Raw genomic sequence first — 19,076 nt, 5'->3', positions numbered from 1 at the left:
GGGGGGGGGGGGGCTTTTGCCTCTGAAGGAGGGCTGTAGCCCCTGCAGGAGGGCACGTGGGCCTTGCGGAGTGGCTTTGGCCCCTGTAGGGGGGCTTTGGCCCTGCAGAGGCCATGTGGGGGGGCATGTGGGCCCAGTGGGGGGCTGTAGCCCCTGTGGAGGGGGGCTGTAGCCCCTGTAGGGGGGCTGTGGCCCCTGTGGGGGGGGCAGTCTGTGAACTGTGCTGGGGGGCTGTGCCCTGTGGGGACAGGGAAACCACCCCTCCTGAGCAGCCTCTCCCTCACAGCCCCCAACACCCGTAGTCCCCCCACAATCCACCCATAAACCCCACACCCCCAAGCCACCCCAAATTCCTCACCTACATACCTCGCCCTGTGGGTCAGGAGTGAGGGGACTTGGGCCAGGGGGCAGGCTGTGCGTTAAGAGGCAAGGGTAATGATAGGGGCAAGGGCAAGGGCAGAGCACTGGCATATCAGTGCAGCTCAGCGCTGCACATTCTGGTGAGCAAAGGGGGTGGGGGCAGCTCTGATTTTTCTATGACAGAAAAGCCAAAAGTATATAGATATTTAGAATTTATTTTATGATGATGTTAGAGGCATGGGTATGCTTTCAAACTGCTTTAAACTTGTAAATATATCAATAAAACTTTGCCCAACTCTCTCTATATAGTGGCATTGAATTTTAATAGTGAAAGAACACTATTTTGGATATTTTAATGAGAGAATTTGGGTTTCTTATCAGAGAATTTGCTATTTTTAAACAGGGAACACCAGGATCTCTGCTGGTGAGGCAAGTGGCAGGACCCAGCCCGAGGAGCCTTTCCAGGGCCAGCACTAGGGACCCAGCTGAAAGGCAAATGAGGTAGCTGACCTCTTGGCTGTTTGGGGTCAAGAGGACATACTTGGACAGTTCAAAGGGGGCTACTGCAAGGAACACATCTTCTGGGCGTTAGCTGCCTAGATGGCAGAGTGGGTGTACCCCATTTGGGCCTGGCAGGTGTGCAGCCATGGGGCCGCAGGTCCAAGGGGGCAGATGCTGTCACAGGTGGCAACATGTCACAGCTAGGCAGCAGCCCCCATTGCTAGACTGCTGCAATGGGCAGGGAGTGTAGGGGCCACTCCAGGTTAGGGCTGCTTCAGCAGTCCTTCTGGCACAAGGAGTTGTGTCCCCAGATACCAACTGTCTGGGCCTCAGAAGCTCCTGTGGGTAAGTAGCCCTGAGCTGCTCACCAGGGAAGGTTTTTATACTGCTGGGGCCAGCACAGGTGTTGGCCCCAGGCTCTAGCTCCCCCTGGCTGCAGATCTGGGAGGAGCTGGGCGGGGTTATTTTGCCCCAAATGTTACAACTTGCCCCACGCCAAAGTGCAGTTCTGGGCACGTGTGCTGAGGTAAAAATCCCCAGTTCAAATTTATGCCACTCTTATTTGAGCTGCTGCAAGCTCAAATGCCTGCGTGTGTGGACACGCCCTCTGGCAGTACCACAATGTGCGCAAAAATTATATGAAGTCATTCAACTTCAACATAGAAAGCTGGGAGGAAAGCATAGAACCCCATCCAATCTGCAGGGAATATCTGGCACTGGAACATCTGGCACTGGATACAGCTCAACATAAAGCAGCTTTGATCCAGAGGATGGAAGCAAAGGGAGAAAGAAGAAAGCAGCATCCTGTAAATTTGGAATCCAACTCAGGCAACATATGGATCTTGTAACAAGCTGTGTCGCTCTTGAGTTGTGCTTGTCAGACACAAATGGATTCATCAGGCATCTGACTAGACCTCTTATGTGTACACCATGATCCAGAAGATCGACGGTTATCTACTAAGCACATGGACAGCTTGTGTGTTGTTTCTTATGTAGCAGAAAACCAGGCAAAAGAGGTCCTGGGAATATTCTCTGCAGTAGTAAAACAGACTTCACACAGAATAGCTCTAGGAATAATTCTGCTTACATTATCCTAAGGAAATTCTTTGTTTAGTATGTGATTCTTTATTACATGAAGTAGGTATATTTATTTAAATGAAGAACTGGATATATTTAGTTGAGTGGTTGCTGAAGGGGAACTTAGCCTTTATTTGCTATCCTGTAAAGTCAAACCTCACTTCAAAAGAATAGGTGCTTTATTTTTATTTTTTTAAATCCTTCTATCACTTCTACTTTTTAAAAATTCCATTAGAACTAGGCATACATTGTTTTGCAATAATTCATAATATAGACTCCAACCACTAAGAAAACATTTACTTGTTTAGAGCATTGTTTGTAGCTGAAAACTGCTATATTGTTTCTAAGATATAAAAAAAACAGTCATTCATAGCCTTCAACTTTAGCTTTATTTGCTACTAGATAAGAATTAGATAGGTTGGATATGTGAAATTAATAAAGGAATATGTGAAAAGGAAATTTCAGATATTAAACCAGAGTCCATTCCCACCCTGCACCTATGCAATTCAGAGCAGTGTCTAAATTTTGATCCAGCCCACATACAACACTTGGAGTAGAGAAGGATTGTTGTAATTTGGATCTGGCCCACCTAAATAAAGCAACCTACTTTGAAAAATCGTAGATGCAACTGACATAAAAATCATGCCTTAGCATTCTCCAAATAGGTGGGCAAATACTGAATTTTATAAACTGCTGCTTCTCCATCTCCTTCAAAAACAAAACAGGTCTCTAACAGTTTTAAAAAATGTTACTGTAATAGTTCCAATTTTCTATACATCAGTGGAGTCTCTCCACAGCCCTACTTTCTCTTAAATGTGCAATATGGTACTGTATATTGTAGCTTGTAGTTTAGGGTGGAATGCATGAGGGCCCATTAAATGTTTTTTTAATCTACTGGTAAACTTGGTCATTTCCTATAAAAAAAACAAATGGACTACATGCAACAGACAGAGAAGAAAGTGAAAGAGAAAAAATACTATGGAAAAAATGTTTGCAATCCCAACTCCCATGTTTTGCCTCCAGCTATAACTGTTTTCTTTACTAGTCTTTTCTATCTTGTATCTTCTATTTGTTCCTAATGTTTCATGGTTCTTTAGGATGCTATAATAATCAATTGGATTTTTACCTTCAAAATCCAACAGTGATTAAAAGGATATTGACTAAAGCAGTGGAGGGCAACCTTATTGGCAGATGTGTCACAGATTAGCCCTGCACCTCCCCTAAATGCCACTTCGATCCCATTTTCCTTCCCAATCTGTTACTCTGTTTTCTGCTTCCTTCCTTGTGCTCCCCACTCAGTTTGCTGCTTTGCTTTGTGCTTCCTGCTCTATCTTTCTCTGTGCTGATGGTCCCCTCCCTGATCTGCCACATGCCACACATAAACTGCCTGTGCTGCTTGCAGTACCAATACCTCAGGCTGGCCATCCCTGAACTAAAGCAACATATCTGCATCTGAATTTTTTAACTTATTTTGTAACAAAAAACTGTTAATATTATTAAAAGTGAAGAGGAGAGAAACAACACTTCTCCATTTTCGGCTTGTTTACTTTGTATATTTGACAGCACTTTCTGTATAACAGTCAGTTTCATTCTTTTGTGCCAGTTCTGGAGGGCTGTCACATGCACACCATTGCCAGAAGGCATTTATTAGTAATGGCAGCATTAAAGCTGATTTAGAAGCAGCAGGCAGGTATATGCATGGATGAAGAGTGTCCCCTGAGCTACTGGATGTTGTCCTTGGGTCCACTGGAAGAGGAAAGAGCCAAATTTACTTTTGGTAGTAATGGGCGGTATAAAATTCTCATTTATTTTATTTTGGATTAATTCCTGGCTCTTGTATCTGTATCAACGGCTTTAGATCCAAGTTGAAGATGTTAAGAAATTTAGAATGTGCTTATCAAAGCAAATGTATGATTAGGTCTTTGGTGCCTTGAAAATGTACAGATGTACAGTCGGTATACTGACAGTACAGTACTTTACACAAATAGGGTATGCTGGAGTCAATTCAGAGATTATATAAATAGTGGTGTTAGATATCAGTTTGTTTGTAAATGAATATATGTCAGTTGGACTTGAAAACATTAAGTTCTCCGCTAGTGTTTGATATCACCACCTTCATCGAGTATCATGCCATCATGATCTATAATTATATTCAATTGCAGGGAAAACGTTTTGGTTGTGAACACACCTTTTGCTTTTATCCTCTTTATGTTTCTCAGGTTGTACATATTTTGTCCTTATCTATAGCCTCTTGCCTTGTTTAGACTACCTTTAGATCTGTTTACTCAGTTCATTGTATCCTCTGCAACCTTTCTCCTATCTGTAAAACTAGACCATTGTTTCCTATGATTTCTTTATGAGAGCTTACACTTGCAACTCTTGCATTCAGGCAACCAATTACCAGAATGATATTTCTGCTTGGTGTTGTGTTTTAATGAAGGTCTATTCAAGCCATTCACAGAACTTCTAAATTGCTCTGTCAACTGCTTCTGTCACAGAAGTGTAAGCCTGCATGACTAACATACTGACTGACTTCATTCGAAGGTGAATTGTAATGATTCAGTTTGACTGGGTTATATCCAAGCACACGGTTTAAAGTCTACTTGGATATATAAACATGACTCCCATGATGTCTTACCTTCTTAGATCCTGAGTAATATACTGCAATTGTGCACCATCCTAAAATGCCCCCTAGCATTCCAGCACGATTCTGAGATTCCATCTCTGTCTGTATCTTTCCAGTACTTTGATCACAGTGAAAAACTTCCTTTCATACATATACTCCATATTCCATTTTCCTATTCTGATTATTCAGTTCTGAAGTTTCAGGCAATTCTTTCCCTTCATATAAAAAACAGGCACGGTACTGCCCCAACATTTTTTAACGGCAACATCACGACCTTAATCTCTATTCCAGAGTAACTTGTCACACTTTCTGGCAGGGTATCTTACCATCCAGTGTCACACGTGGATTGATTTGCCTTGGTTCTGCTGCAGTACCGAAGAAGTATAGAGGATAGTTTCTTGTTGCCTTTCCTCCAGTTTGTGGATGCCCTTAATTAATCCCTTACCTAATTATTTTACTTTTTGATGGCATTTCCTGTATTGGAGATCCCACCACCCATTCTAGGTGCATTTCTGAAGGTTTGTCACATTAGTTGAATACCAATCACCACTAGCCAACCAGTCACATGTGGTAACATCTACTGCTAATAGGGTAGAATGTTTCAGTGCACCCTGATATGACTTTATTTATGTCCTGGAAGGACAAGTGGAAAGAGTTGAGACTTCCACTAATGGAACTGACCACAGATACACAAAACACTCTTGGGTGCAATGAACCTGATACAGACAACAAACACAGTGAGGAGTATACATTATGCTTAAAGATAACAAAAAATATGTATACATTGACTAAATTAATAAAACAATTTATAATCAACATTCCAATTAATGACTGAGTTGTAGATGCAGTAGATTAACTGAATTACCTTGGATTATATATATTCAACCAAGGAAGCTGTTCCAGAGATTTGAAAGAAGACTAGACGTGGCTTACTCAGCACTGGTTTCCCTTATATAAGACTGAAAAAAACAAAGCATCCTGAAATGTACAAAAGTCTGATTGACGAAAGGCTTATTTTTTTCCATGGCAACACTTATCAATGTGAATTGTGTGACAATAATGCTTCTGACAAAAAGAATATTGCAATCTTTGGGATGTGGTGCTGGTAAAGATTCTTGTGTATCTCCTGTATGGAAAAGAAAATGAATGCTGAGGTTGGAAATATTAACAGAGGAATGGAGACCTTGTTATTGGAAATCAATAGATGCAAATACTTTGGTCACATCAGACACAAGAGATGAAAACAACCTCAAGGAAGTAACTATGAAAATAATGGTGGGTGTTCACCATAGTAGAGGACAGCTAGTGAGGAGATGGGTAGATGATGTGTGGAAGGTCAACTACTAAATGCTCAACGCTATCAACAGATCAGGACGGGGTTTGAAAATTCTTCTGTGATATCACCAGTATTCAGGCATTAATACTTTCTTATTTAACTTGTATACAGGAGTGCACACTATTCTATTAAACTGCTTCCTACATTTTACTCCCCTTGAACACAGTTCTGTTGAAATTACACCAGCATACATTCATGTTTATCTTTAAGGGGAGAGAACTCTGCAGCTCAGACTTGGGGCAGCTGAACAGAGTCCAGCTGTAAGAGGGCAAGTAGCCAGGAACCACTGCCCTAGGCAGGGAGTGGCTTGTTAAGGACAGGGGGCCACCTGTGACCAGTCAGGGAACTACTGCATAGAACAGAGTGTAGTACATCTGGCAGCCAGAAAGCAGCTAGCTATCGATGAGCTGGCTGCCAGCAAGCAAACAGACAGCCAGCTGCAGGCAGAGACTAACCCTGGGAGGGTGACTCACCCAGGGAGCGGAACCAGAGCAGCGGATCACTACAGCAGGCAAGCAGCCCAGAAGCAAGGGACTGCAGGCTGCTTAGCTAAGGCCTAATTGAGTAGGCAGGCAGGTCATCAGCCACAGGAAAAGAACACCTGTGGGGAGCTGCAGGCTCACCTGACTGAATGGGGTGGGATGTAGGGAGGCAGATAAAGCCAAAGCCTTAGCCCAGTCAGTCTGGCGTGCAGGTGGAAAAGGAAGGAGCTCCTGAGCAGGGAGACTGAATGCAATTGCATGGCTGACTTGAGAGGTCCTGAGGACTTTCTTATTGCCGTAATTACAGCATGTCAAAGCAGACTTGATTATTCGAGTCTGCTGGAGCATGCTACTTGATGCACTTCAGCAGCCTTCATGTCTCGTGTATCAGTATCCCCATGCTTCAAAATGGTGAGAGGGGTGCTTCAATTAAAGCTCATTCAACAAGCTTTAGTTAAAGCACCCCCACCTCCATTTTGAAGCACAGGGACCCTGATACACAAGACACTGCAGGTGCTCTAATTTAAAGCTCCCCAACGCCCCCAGTATGTGTGAAACCACCCAAGATGCCTATAGCCTACAGGGAATAGGACTCAGTATGTGGGGGGGAGTGTAGTGGCTCAGGCAGGGAGCTGAGTGTACAACCCAGCAAGGGAAAGCTGTGTTACAGCCAAGGAGCTGGGGATCTGTGTTGGGACCCAGTGTGGAGATAGTTTTCTGTTACAGCCAGGGGGCTCTCCTATTGCATTGTGGCAGGGTGAATTCTAGGGCCAGGGCCCCACAGCAAGAGACACAAGGGCCAGGGGCCCAGAGAGACAGACAACTGACAATGCTTAAGCTGAGAGCTGGACCCAAATCAGTAGGTCAGGGCCAAAGGCTGACAGCCAGAGCAAAAGGAGGTGGAAGCTGAGAAGGCTGAGGCCTCTACAAAGGACAGAACAGTATTGAATAAAACCTGTGAGGCACAGCTGTAGGGGTGGTCACAGACTGTGAATAGCCCATAAGGCAAAGGGTGCCCTAGGTCATGTACAGACCAGGAGGATGGACCATTCTAAGCTAGTGGGATCCAGGAGGCCATTGGAGAAGGTAGCAAAGGGACAGGCACAGGAGGGAGATAAGTATTGAAGAAGTGTGGCGTTGGTGCCATCGTGAAGGCTTTGGCTTCCTCGATCAGTCCGCACTTCAGAGAGAGAGAGGCAGCAGTTCATTGGGAAAGGACGGCCTCTACCTCACTCTGATAGGAAAGAAACCCTGTCAAGTAGGACAGAATGGCCGACCTACTTGACAGGGCTTTAAACTAAGTTTGCCGGGGGATGGACGAACAATCACCAGTACAAGCCCAGGAAGTGACAACCACAGAATCAGCAGGTCAGGTAACACAAGGGCAAACATACGCCTATAATTGGTAAAGATCTTGTGAGGGAACAGCTTGAAAGGCTGGACATCCACAAGTCAGCTGGCCTGGATGGAATGCACCCAAGAATACTAAAAGAGTCGGCTGACATCATAGCGCGACTAATGGCAAGGATATTTGAGAACTTGTGGCACTTGGGAGAGGTTCCAGAAGATTGGAAAAAGGCAAATGTGGTACCTATCTTCAAGAAAGGAAGGAAGGAAGATCCAGGGCCAATCAGTTTGACTTCAATCCCTGGAAAGATCTTGGGAAAAATCATCAAAGAATCCATCAACAGCAGGCTAATGGAAGGCAACCTTCTGAGAGATAGCCAACATGGCTTTGTTGTGGGTAGGTCTTGCCTGACCAACCTCATTTCCTTCTATGACCAGGTGACGCATGACCTGGACAAGGGAGAAGAGGTTGATGTCATATATTTGAATTTCAAAAAAAGCCTTTGACTTGGTCTCCCATGATGTCCTCATAGTAAGATTGGGGAACTGAGGCCTCAACAACCGTACAGTCTGATGGCTGGGGAACTGGCTCCGTGGTCAGACCCAGACAGTGATAGTTGATGGAACCAAATCAACATGGTGCATAGTGACCAGTGGCATCCCCCAGGGCTCAGTACTCAGATCAGTCCTCTTTAATATATTCATAAATGATTTGGATTTGAGTGCCAGAAGTGGACTGGCTAAGTTCACAGACAACACCAAATTATGGGGAAGTACAGTCACTGCTAGAGGATAGGCTGGCAATTCAGGCCAACCTAGACTGGTCCGCAAGGTGGGCGGATCAAAACCTGATGACATTCAACAGAGAAATGCAAGGTGTTCCACCTCAGGAGAAAGAACCCACATCATGCTACAGGCTCAGCAGCCCTACACTCACTAGCACCATGACTGAAAGAGACCTGGGGGTCATGATCAATCACAAGATGAACATGAGCCACCAATGTGATGCCGCAGCCGGCAAAGGAGATAAAACTCTGGTTTGCAGCTACCAGTGCATCTCAAGCAAGACCCAAGAAATCATCCTCCCACTTTACTCAGCCTTGGTGAGGCTGCAGGTGAAGTATTATATCCAATTCTGGGTTCCACACTTTAGAAAGGACATGGAGAAGCTTGAGAGAGTCCAGAGGAGAGTCACGCACGTGACTGATTTGGAGGTCAAGACAGTAGGCCTTATGAGGAGAGGCTGAGAGGCATGGGACTCTTCAGCCTGGAGAAGAGAAGGTTCAGGGGGACTTGGTGACAGCCTATAAGTATATAACGGGTGTGCATCAGGAACTGTGAGAACATCTGTTCACCAGGACACCCCAAGGGAGGACAAGGTATAACAGTCACAAACTGCTGGAAGACCGTTTTAGACTGGAGATAAGGAAAAACTTCTTTACCGTCCAAGTTGTCAGACTCTGGAATAGACTCCCTCCAAAAGTTGTGCAAGCACCTACTCTGGGTAACTTTAAGAAATACCTGGATGCTTATCTTGCTGGGGTCATCTGACCCCAACTGACTTCCTGCCTTTTGGGCAGGGGGCTGGACCCAGTGATCTCACGAGGTCCCTTCCAGCCTTAATGTCTATGAAATCTATGAAGGACGAGAGTGTGTTCTAGGACTCTTAGGCAGCTTCCCTTTAACAAACTAACAATTACACCATGTCACATGGCAGGCAAGATTGTAAGAGAGTACCTAGAATCAGAGTAAGGCAGTAGCCATTTGGCCACCAGTGAGCATTACTGCTGCCCCTAGGGCCCTGATATAATCAGCTTAATATGTAATGTTATTTGTTACCTGGGATAAATTGTCAGAAAACATATGCTAGCATGTTTGCAATACTGTGCAGATGTCATCAGAAATTACCAGAAATAAGGATCCATTTCCCCAAGGCTTCAGAAATACACTGGTAAAAACAAACAATCGTGAACTACTATTACCTAAGATGGACAAAGGGACCAATTTGAGAAGGAAAAGTCCCGTGATCCAGGGGTGGCCAACCTGCAGCATAAATGGCACAGGCAGCCTCTGTGGGGCACACAGCAGATCAGGTACAGGACAGGCAGCACAGTGCAGATAGAGCAGGGAGCAGAAAGCACAGCAATAAATCAGGCAGGAAGTACAGGGCAGACAACAGAAAGCAGAGCAGCAGTTCAGGTAGGAAAAGGGATCAGAGTGGAACTCTGCAGGACATGCTAAAAAATCTGGTGGTTGCACCAGATGACAAATCTAATCTCTTTAACAATTTCTTTGCTTCCATTTTTCTGAGCAGGGACCAGGTCATCCCCCCCACCGGGATCCCTGATGGTCCCGGGGAGGCACAGCCAGGCCCAGGGTCAGTGAGGACCTAGTCAGGGAACTTCTGGTGGGACTAGATGTGTTCAAATCAGCAGGTCCTGATGATCTCCACCCCAGAGTGCTGAGGGAATTAGCAGAGGTCATTGGGAAACACCTAGCACTGCTTTATGAGCACTCATGGTGCTCTGGCGAGGTGCCAGCGGACTGGAAAAGGGCCATTGTGGTTCCTATTTTCAAAAAGGGAGGAAGGAGGACCCAGGAAACGATAGGCCTGTTAGTCTTACCTTGATCCTGGGGAAGCTTTTTGAGAAAATTATCCAGGTGCACATCTGCGAGGGACCAGCAGGGAGATTATGCTTAGGGGCAGGTCCTGTCAGACCAACCTGGTGGCCTTTTACGACCAGGTTACAAAATCCTTAGACGTAGGCATCATGGTGGACCTAGTCTTTCTGGACTTTCGGAAGGCCTTCGACACTGTCTCTCACTCCATTCTCATTAAAAAATTAGGCGACTGAGGTGTTGATGCCTACACGGTCAGATGGGTCGCTAATTGGCTACAGGGCCACACCCAGACAGTGGTGGTGGACAGATCATTTTCAACCTGGAGGGATGTAGGCAGTGGGGTTCCCCAGGGCTCAGTCCTCAGGCCCGCGCTGTTCAACATCTTCATCAGCAACTTGGACAAGGGGGTTGTCGCAGAGGACTCGGGTGCCCTGCGCCTAAAAGCAGAAATGGCTCAGGAGAGACCCCTAGTGGCGAGAAGGGGGAGGCTCAACTGCCAGTCACCAGGGCAGCACAGGTGCTGGTTGCTAGGGCAACCAAGGGAACCGGCTGACAGGAAGGGGCAGGGCTTGGCCCTTCTTAAACCCAGGCATGAGGCCCAGAGGGCAGTTCCCCTCTGGCAGCCAAGGAGGAGGGAGCTCGGCCAGTGCAGAGAGAAAGGAGAAGATCAACTGCATAAGGATCCCTGGGTTGCTGCCATAAGTGGGAGTATTTTCCCGGCAGGGCTAGAACGTTGTTTTTGACCGGACAGTTTAGTTTTATGTTATAGCCTAGGGGCTTCGTGTTTCTGCATTTACGGTTTTAACCAGAGGACCGGGTGAGGCTATTAGGGGTTGGAGGAGGCCTCATAGGAGTTCCACAGTAGCGTGGGGACCCTGGCACCACAGAGGGCGCAGCATTGTGGGGGTGTATTGACCCCAGTCCCGGAGCAGGAGGGGGGCAGTGAGGAGCCCCCGGAGCAGGAGGGGGGCAGTGAGAAGCCCCAGAGCAGGAGGGGGGCAGTGAGGAGCCCTGGAAGTAAAAGAGAGGGGCAAGGCATAGGGCAAAGCATGTCAAGTACCATCTGCGAGGCTTGGGCTGTGGTGTAGGGGAGGAAAAGGAGCTGCAGATAGCACCCCCTGGCACCGGGCGTACAAAGTGGGCAGCCTCCCGCTAATTACATCACTCAATCAATTAAGATGAAGGCATGGCAGGAAAGTAAGCAGGCGGTTAGCCCAGGACAGGAGGGTGGAGCCACCAACAGAAAGGCTCCAGCGGAGATACTCCTGTTACAGGGGTGAAAAGCACCTTGTTCAAATTCACGGATGACACTAAGATGTGGGGAGAAGTGGGCACACTAGAGGAGAGGGACAGGCTACAATTAGATCTGGACAGGTTACAGGGGTGGGTGGATGAGAACAGGATGGGTTTCAATACTGACAAGTGCAAGGTGTTGCACCTGGGGAGGAAGAACCTACAGGCTGGGGAACTCGCTTCTCATCAGCACAGAGGCAGAAAAGGATCTTGGAGTCATTATTGACTCCAAGATGAACATGGGCCGACAATGTGAGGACGTAGTCAGGAAGACTAACTGCACCTTGCCATGCATCCACAGATGCATCATGAGCAGGTCCAAGGAGGTGATCCTCCCCCTCTATGCGACATTGGTCAGGCCACAGTTGGAATACTGTGTCCAGTTCTGGGCGCCGCACTTCAGGAAGGATGTGGACAGCATCGAGAGGACCCAGAGGAGGGCCAGAGGACCCAGAGGAGTCCCTACTGCTTTTCCTGCCGGCATCTCCAAACCCCACCAGTCCTTGGCTCAGGGGTCCTCTGCCACTCCCGCTGTTCCCACTGTCACTGCAGCCACTGCCACTGCCTTTGCCAGCCTCTCCACTGGCATCTTCGACCCCCACCGGTCTTCTCTGGCTCGGGGATCCTCTGCCACCTCCACTACTTCCGCCACCACAGCAGCCACTGCAGCTGCCTTTGCCGGCCTCTCCGCTGGCGTCTTTGACCCCCTACGGCCTTCTCTGGCTGGGGGATCCTCTGCTGTCCTTGCTGCCTCCACTGCCATTGCCTCCACTGCTGCTGCCGCCACCAGCTGAGGCCCACAACGACTGGACGCCTTGTGCCCAGTGGTTCCCCACCAGCTCTCTGGTCCTTGGCAGCCTTCCCACACTTTCGCGGTCCTCTTTCATTTCTGCCGGGTGGCATCTCCTCATGATGTCACCTGACTCCAGCTGTATATGGGCATGGCTTACAAACCACATGGGCGGTTTCTCACTCCGAGCTTCCTTGCTCCTCCCGGACCCTGGAACAGGTAAGTTGTTTTTCCCTTTTTTCTCTTTGGTTAGGGGTTTGCCTCTGGATGAGGCTTCTCCCCTTTCCAGTCCTGTGCCCCTGGCACACAGCCAAAAAAAAGTTCCCCCCACCTTGACCTAATCCATCTGGCCTATTTCTTAGAAAGACCTAGTGAATTTCTCCTGCCCAAAGATCAAATCAATTAACTAACTTTTCTCTACCCCAAGGGATCCCCATTCTGTTGCCAGCTGAATCCAGTCTCTGAGGTGGTTAACTCAAGTTACATTTTTTTCTTTGGGCATAATAAATTACTTCTAATAACTGTCTTGTCACATTATTTGATGCTCATTCCTGATTACCAAGTACAGCTTGAGGTTTACCTTTAAGCATGACACGCAGTCTATTTAGAGCATAGTTAAGCCCCTAACAGGCCAATAAACCCTTCATGCCTTACCCCTTTGTGTGACTTAATACAACTCTAGGTACCCTCTGAAAAGGAATTCAGAACCTGATAATTGCATTTAACCATTGTTGATTCTGGGGATTATTATTATTTTTTGAGATCTTACTTTTTTGTGGTTATAAATATGGTTGTACTAGGAATTGGCAAAACTTCTTGGAAGTTAATGGGCCTAACCACTACTGTTAATTTAGGATAAATATAACAAACAATTGGAATTGTTTCTGGAAGACAATTGAAGACATCTAAAATAATGACCTATCATACAAAGCACAGGCAAGTAGCAAAGCTTCAATAGAAATTTAACTTTATGACTTAAGGGGTTTCCTGGAGACTGATATAGACCAGTCTGGCTGGTGTCTTTGTATGTAAAAGAAGCAGCAGAAACACAGGAGGAGTCAGATAAAGAGCAAGAAGTCTGAAGACAGGGGGAGATGCTCCACAAGTGCAATCCCAAGACAGGAAGAAACAGCTGAGAAAGAGGGTTTGGGTATAATTCCGGATGAAAGAGGCTTGGGACTGTGGCAAAAAAATCTACCTCTGTTTTGAGTTCTATTGCATTCAGGGAAACTTTATGTATAGCTGCTAAAGAAAGAGAGTTTTTATCAAGAAATATTTGACTCTACCATCAGTGTCTCTTCCTCTGCAAAACAACCAGCTAGATCCAGAAAACTGGCTAAACACTGGGGTTAAAAATAAATAACAGTATTTTTTTCTTTCTCTCTTCCCCACCCTTCTTCTGTCTCTCCTCTTATTTGGTTGTAACTGACAACTGTGAAAATATGATATTGCAGGACTCTGCAACTCCTCGCAGTCAATTTCACTCTGCCATCTGGAGCTATAAAGCAGAAAGGTACAGTATCATACTTGTAGGAGAAAGACAGGTGCTTTGCTACTCAATCAGATACACTTATGACTTGTTTGCCCCTAGTGATTGAGAGATTTAGTTTGTTCTGCAGCACTGGTTGTGCTGTTGTTTCTTGTTAGGACTATTTCTCTTTCACGAGTTACTGTTTTGCATACTAATAACAAAACCCTAGAGCAATACTTAAATATGGCCCCATTTCTGCATGCACATACAGGCTTAACTTTAAGTACACACAAGCTGTCAATTCCTGTTCATCAAGTAGATACTATTCTTTCCAAATTTTCTTAAAGACAATTTGCTCCAAAAATTCTTCGTTCTACAGTTAATTTTCTTCACTTATTTTATCTGTTCATTCTCCTTTACCTGAACTGTTATTACTTACCTTTTGTGACAAGAAAACAGATCTTGAATGGGTGTTACCTCACAGGAGTCCCCAGAAACTTGAATGACCTAGTCCTAAGACTGTGAACTCCTTGAACCAGGGAATGTGACTTACTCTGTTTTGTTAAGAGCGAAATAGACCAAGTGTAACACTAATTTTTTTTTTGAGGTTTAGGCAAAGAAGGACTTAAATGGGAGTTTGTCTAAATAAGGCCTTGTTAAAATGTGAATAAAGACTTCTGGATTTGTTCTAATATTAAGGCAATGCAATCCTTTAAAGCCTGAGATCATATGAATCTAGCTGCTGCTATAAGAGAAGTAGTGTCCAAATCAGATTTCAGTTGTATGCTGAAATTAGAAGGGAGAAGGTCAAATAGACCAAGAAAATAAATCATACACCAGTGGCTCCAAGTACATGTACCAGCAAGCTCCTGGACTACTCAAGTCAAAAAACATCAGAAGTCAGATTATCTGAAGTGTTTTTGCTTGTGCATTTAGGAAATGCCACAAATATCTGTTTATATATGCATTTAAGTTGTCAGTTATGTGGTTGTTCATAACTCCTTTAATTAGGCCTGATATCAGTACCCCAAATTGTATTTAGTCCCTTCAAATTTCAAGTACTGCAGATGTATGCACTACACTCCCCTTTTGGGGAGAGATGGAAGATTGCTTAGCTGTCCTGTGAGAAAAGGTTTTGAACCTCCATTCTCCTAGAAACTTCAATGAGCATCATTTATCTTGGACCTTTTTGAGTAGTAGATATCACACTGACAACATCTAGGCTTATGTCTAGACTAGGAATACTGTATGGCAGTGCTTGACAGACTTTTACCAACAACAGACTGAAGTAATGGAGCTTGTCCTTAAAGTGGGCCATTGCTTGCAACCCAGACACTGCTGCTTCCCTTGCCAACCCACTGCCAAATGTCTCTTTGAGCCAAGTCAAACTTTTGCAGGCCGGATCCACCCCACAAGTCATACGTGCTGACCTCTGCTTTATGGGTATTGTATTCTAGTGTGGCAAAGCTTTCCCACTGTGGTTGTGGTATATGAGCAGTGAAACAATGCTATGCTTTGTGCTGATATATTGAAACCACTCTCAAGAATTAACTAGGATAAATGGTGTCATGGGGGCCAAGCCCTGATACTGAGAGTATGGTTGGACAGTGGAGTTAGGAAGCTGCAGAGCCCCAGATGATAACCAGCTAGTTAGGTAATGTCTGACTGAGATGTTCTTAGTTCAGGAGAAGGAAGAACCGGGGTTATGTAAGCCCTGCACTAGAGGTAGAGGGGTCAATCTGATCTGGGCAGAGTGAAAGGCAGGAGTTCTTTGCTGGGGGTTGAAGGAAGCAGTGCTTGGAAATAGAGACTACCCTGAGCTGTGCAAGCAGAAGGGGCTCATTATACAAAGCTAGGAAGCTTCACTGGAGGTGAAGGGAACTGTGAGTAGCTCCAGGAGGGCCAGAGGAAGGGTCTAGGAAAGAGTCAACTCCAGGGAAAGCTTGTAGAAAGTTGTCCCAGCTGCCACTAAGGGTGTTTGTAACTGTCTGAGCTTTGTTCCTTCCATCTGGAGCTGAGGTATCAGAGTGGATAAAAGGGTGGAAGGAAGCTACTTGAGTGCACCTAATAAAGGTGCTGCAGTTGAACTGTACTGTTAGAGGGGGCCAAGCCCAGTGAGCTAATAGAAAATATCTGCCTTCCTCTGATGGACCAGGGGACAGCCTCCTGAAGCTTCCTCATTAACACCAAAGGATAGCAGGTGAATACAGGGAGGTTTCTGGATTAACTGGAGAAGAGATGGAGTTAGAGTGGCTCTTAGACGGTGCCTCCAGGTAGAGAATCCTGTTACAATGAGTAACAATGAATGAATACGAATGTAATCTTAATATTTAAGGTATGCAGTGTATGTCTTGGTTACATTCCAAAGCAGCATAACCATGTCAGCAACATAACCATGCCAAGGTAACTGTCTTTTCAATATTTAATTTTGGAACAAGATCTACAAGGTCTAGGGCTATTAGTATTAGGATTTGAAATCCTGAGCATAAATATATTTAAGAATTAGTCCATAGCTAGCAATTTTTGGTATACAAATTGCTGACTCTTACTTCATTATGTATCTGAAGCCTACAGTAGGATTTGAAGATCTTTACTTTAAGATCAACCTGAAGACTTAATTTAACAACTTACCAAAATTTAAACCAAACAGCCATAAAATAAACTGTAGCTGCCCCTGCATTTCATATAGATGTGCAATTTTTTTTATTGCATACTTTAGTTCTAGAGTCTACACATTATAGAATGCAATGCTCTATCTTATTCTTGAGAAGAAAAGGGCAGCTAGTTGGGCTGTAGAACTTTCCACTTATGTAATCTATGGCCTTGTAGAAGAAAGCTTTATAGGTACTTTCTTCACTTCTAATTTAGACTAAGCAGGCTACAAAAACCTTGGTCCCTTACTCTTTGCACTATTTCATGACCCGTCAAATTTGGTTTCAAGGTAAATATGGTATGAAAAAGTTGTAATCACAGAATAAATCAAATGCTAAAAAATAGTGTGAACACATGCACGTGTGAAGTTGTAGGTACCTATCGGTGGTTTGAGTGCAGTAATACTTTTCAAGAACGTTAGGATTTTACTTCTACAACAAATACTAGAAACCCAAGTTTAGTGTTGAGACTGCATTTCCTCAAGCTGGTGTCCAAACTACTTTGACTCCTCTGAAAAGTCATCCTACCATCTTCTCACTGTGCGGTGGGTATAAAAAATGCACCAAAGAGACAATTACTTTCTTGTATAGTTTATGCTTTTATATTCTAAGTTTTCTTTCTGTCCCAAATAATTCACGTGGATGAATACCAATTTTATACATACAAATTTTGATTTACTTTTGATAAGTTTTTCCAGAGCTTGTCTCTTGACTTAGGTTTTTTTGATGCAAAAAAAAAAAAAAAGCTAGATCCAATGAAACGGTGAATTCAGGTTTATCCCTCTAAATTGGGGAGTACTGTGGCAGAGAACTTTTGGGGTGCTTGCCACATGGAAGGGGCTGTAGTAGGCTGGGACAAAGCCAGTAGAGCAGGCAGCCAAGCAAAACCCCTGAATGTCAATTTAAAGGGGGAGGTGTGTGGTGGAGCACCTTTGAGGGTGCTCTCCACTTGAGGGCTTTCCTGAAGGGAGCCTGCTTTGGAGGAGCAGCGGTGGAAACCTCCCCAGGAACTATTTTAAGGGGGAAGGTGTGTGGCAGAGCACTGTTGGTGCCTGCCACTTTAAGAGTAGAGCCAAGCAGCCAGCAGGTGCTTGATTGTGGTGGCCGTTTTAGATCTCTGGCCACCTATATAAACAGAGCAGTTTGCTACTGGCAGGCTGGGTAGTAACATTGTCTGGTTGCAAGGCTCCATACCACATCTTAGAGGTAAGGGCAGGTGCTGTAAGGGATGGTTTGGAGGCTCCTGGGTATGACCTAAAGCTGTACCCTACTAGGAGTAGGTGGCCTGGTGTGGCTCTCGGGGGTGTAGGAGCCCCCAGGAAATGCCAAGCTTGTTACTACCCTGGTGAAAGGCAGGTAGGGGTGCCTTAACCCTAGCCCTCACCTTTGGGTAGGTCACTTATCATTGGAGATAGTGGGGCCAGCATGGCTGCAGCTTCCTGAGCCCTGTGGGGTGCAAGACCCTGAGGAATGAGATGGGGGGCCAGGCAGAGCTGTGGCCACCTGAGCCCTATAGGGTATAGGACCCTGAGGAGAGGTAGCTGGGGCCAGGCATGGCTACAGCCACCTGAGCCCCAGTGAGGGGGGGTGTGTGAAATGTGGGGCTCAGTATTGTCTGAGTGTACAGAGTTACCCCAGGAAGGGGCCAAGGCAAGCTTAGACCCAGTCGGGTAATTGGCTGGCCACTACCCCGGTGAGGGTTGTGGGAGAGGCCCGAAAGACAGTAGGTCTACCACCCACGGTATGAGCTAGGTAAAGCCTATGGCCTAAGGGGCCTGCTCCAAGAGGGAACAAGACAGTATAAGTTTTTGACACGTGAAAGAGGGTGGAGTGTGAGAGGCCCTACTGAGGGGAGGGTGGTGTGAATGTGTGTGTGACTGAGGCCTGACAACGAGGCCTAAGCTTGGTCCAGCTGTAAGCCGGGAGCACTGTCATCTGGATGTTATCTGCAAGGCTTGGGCTGCGGTAGTGCCCCTTGGCATCGGGGCAAGAATAGGCAGCCTCCCACCTACAGTTAACAACAAGGCATGGCAGGAGAGACAGGTGGGTGGCGTGCCCAAAGGCAGGTGAGGAGACTAGCACTGTGGCTAGTCAGGGACCCGCACTTTGTCACATACATTAGCTATTTAAGAATGGAAATGTAGAACTCAACTTTTTTTTTAAATATCATTGTAATAATGACTTATCAATTCAGACTAAATTCAATTTTTTGTCTGACTTCTCTTATCAGTAAGATGCAGCTGCATTTTGTTTAAGCCAGGGTGTATTCCACCACACTGTATCCAGAAGGATTAGCTGTGGTGCAGCTCTGATCTACCTTGTCATTGAAGTCTGGACTGAACAAAAACAATCAAAGTACAGGCATACCTCATTTTATTGCGCTTCGCAGATAGTGTGTTTTTTTTTTTGTTTTGTTTTTTTTTACAAATTGAAGGCTTGTGGCAACCTTCATTGTTGTCTTATTTTAAGAAATTGCCACAGCCACCCCAACCTTCAGCAACCACCACCCTGATCAGTCAG

The sequence above is a fragment of the Gavialis gangeticus genome, unplaced genomic scaffold (assembly GCF_001723915.1).
Source record: "Gavialis gangeticus isolate Ggan-Ray unplaced genomic scaffold, GavGan_comp1, whole genome shotgun sequence".
NCBI classification, from domain to species: domain Eukaryota; kingdom Metazoa; phylum Chordata; order Crocodylia; family Gavialidae; genus Gavialis; species Gavialis gangeticus.
The sequence above is the reverse complement of the archived record's forward strand: the minus strand, read 5'-3'. Positions refer to the sequence as shown.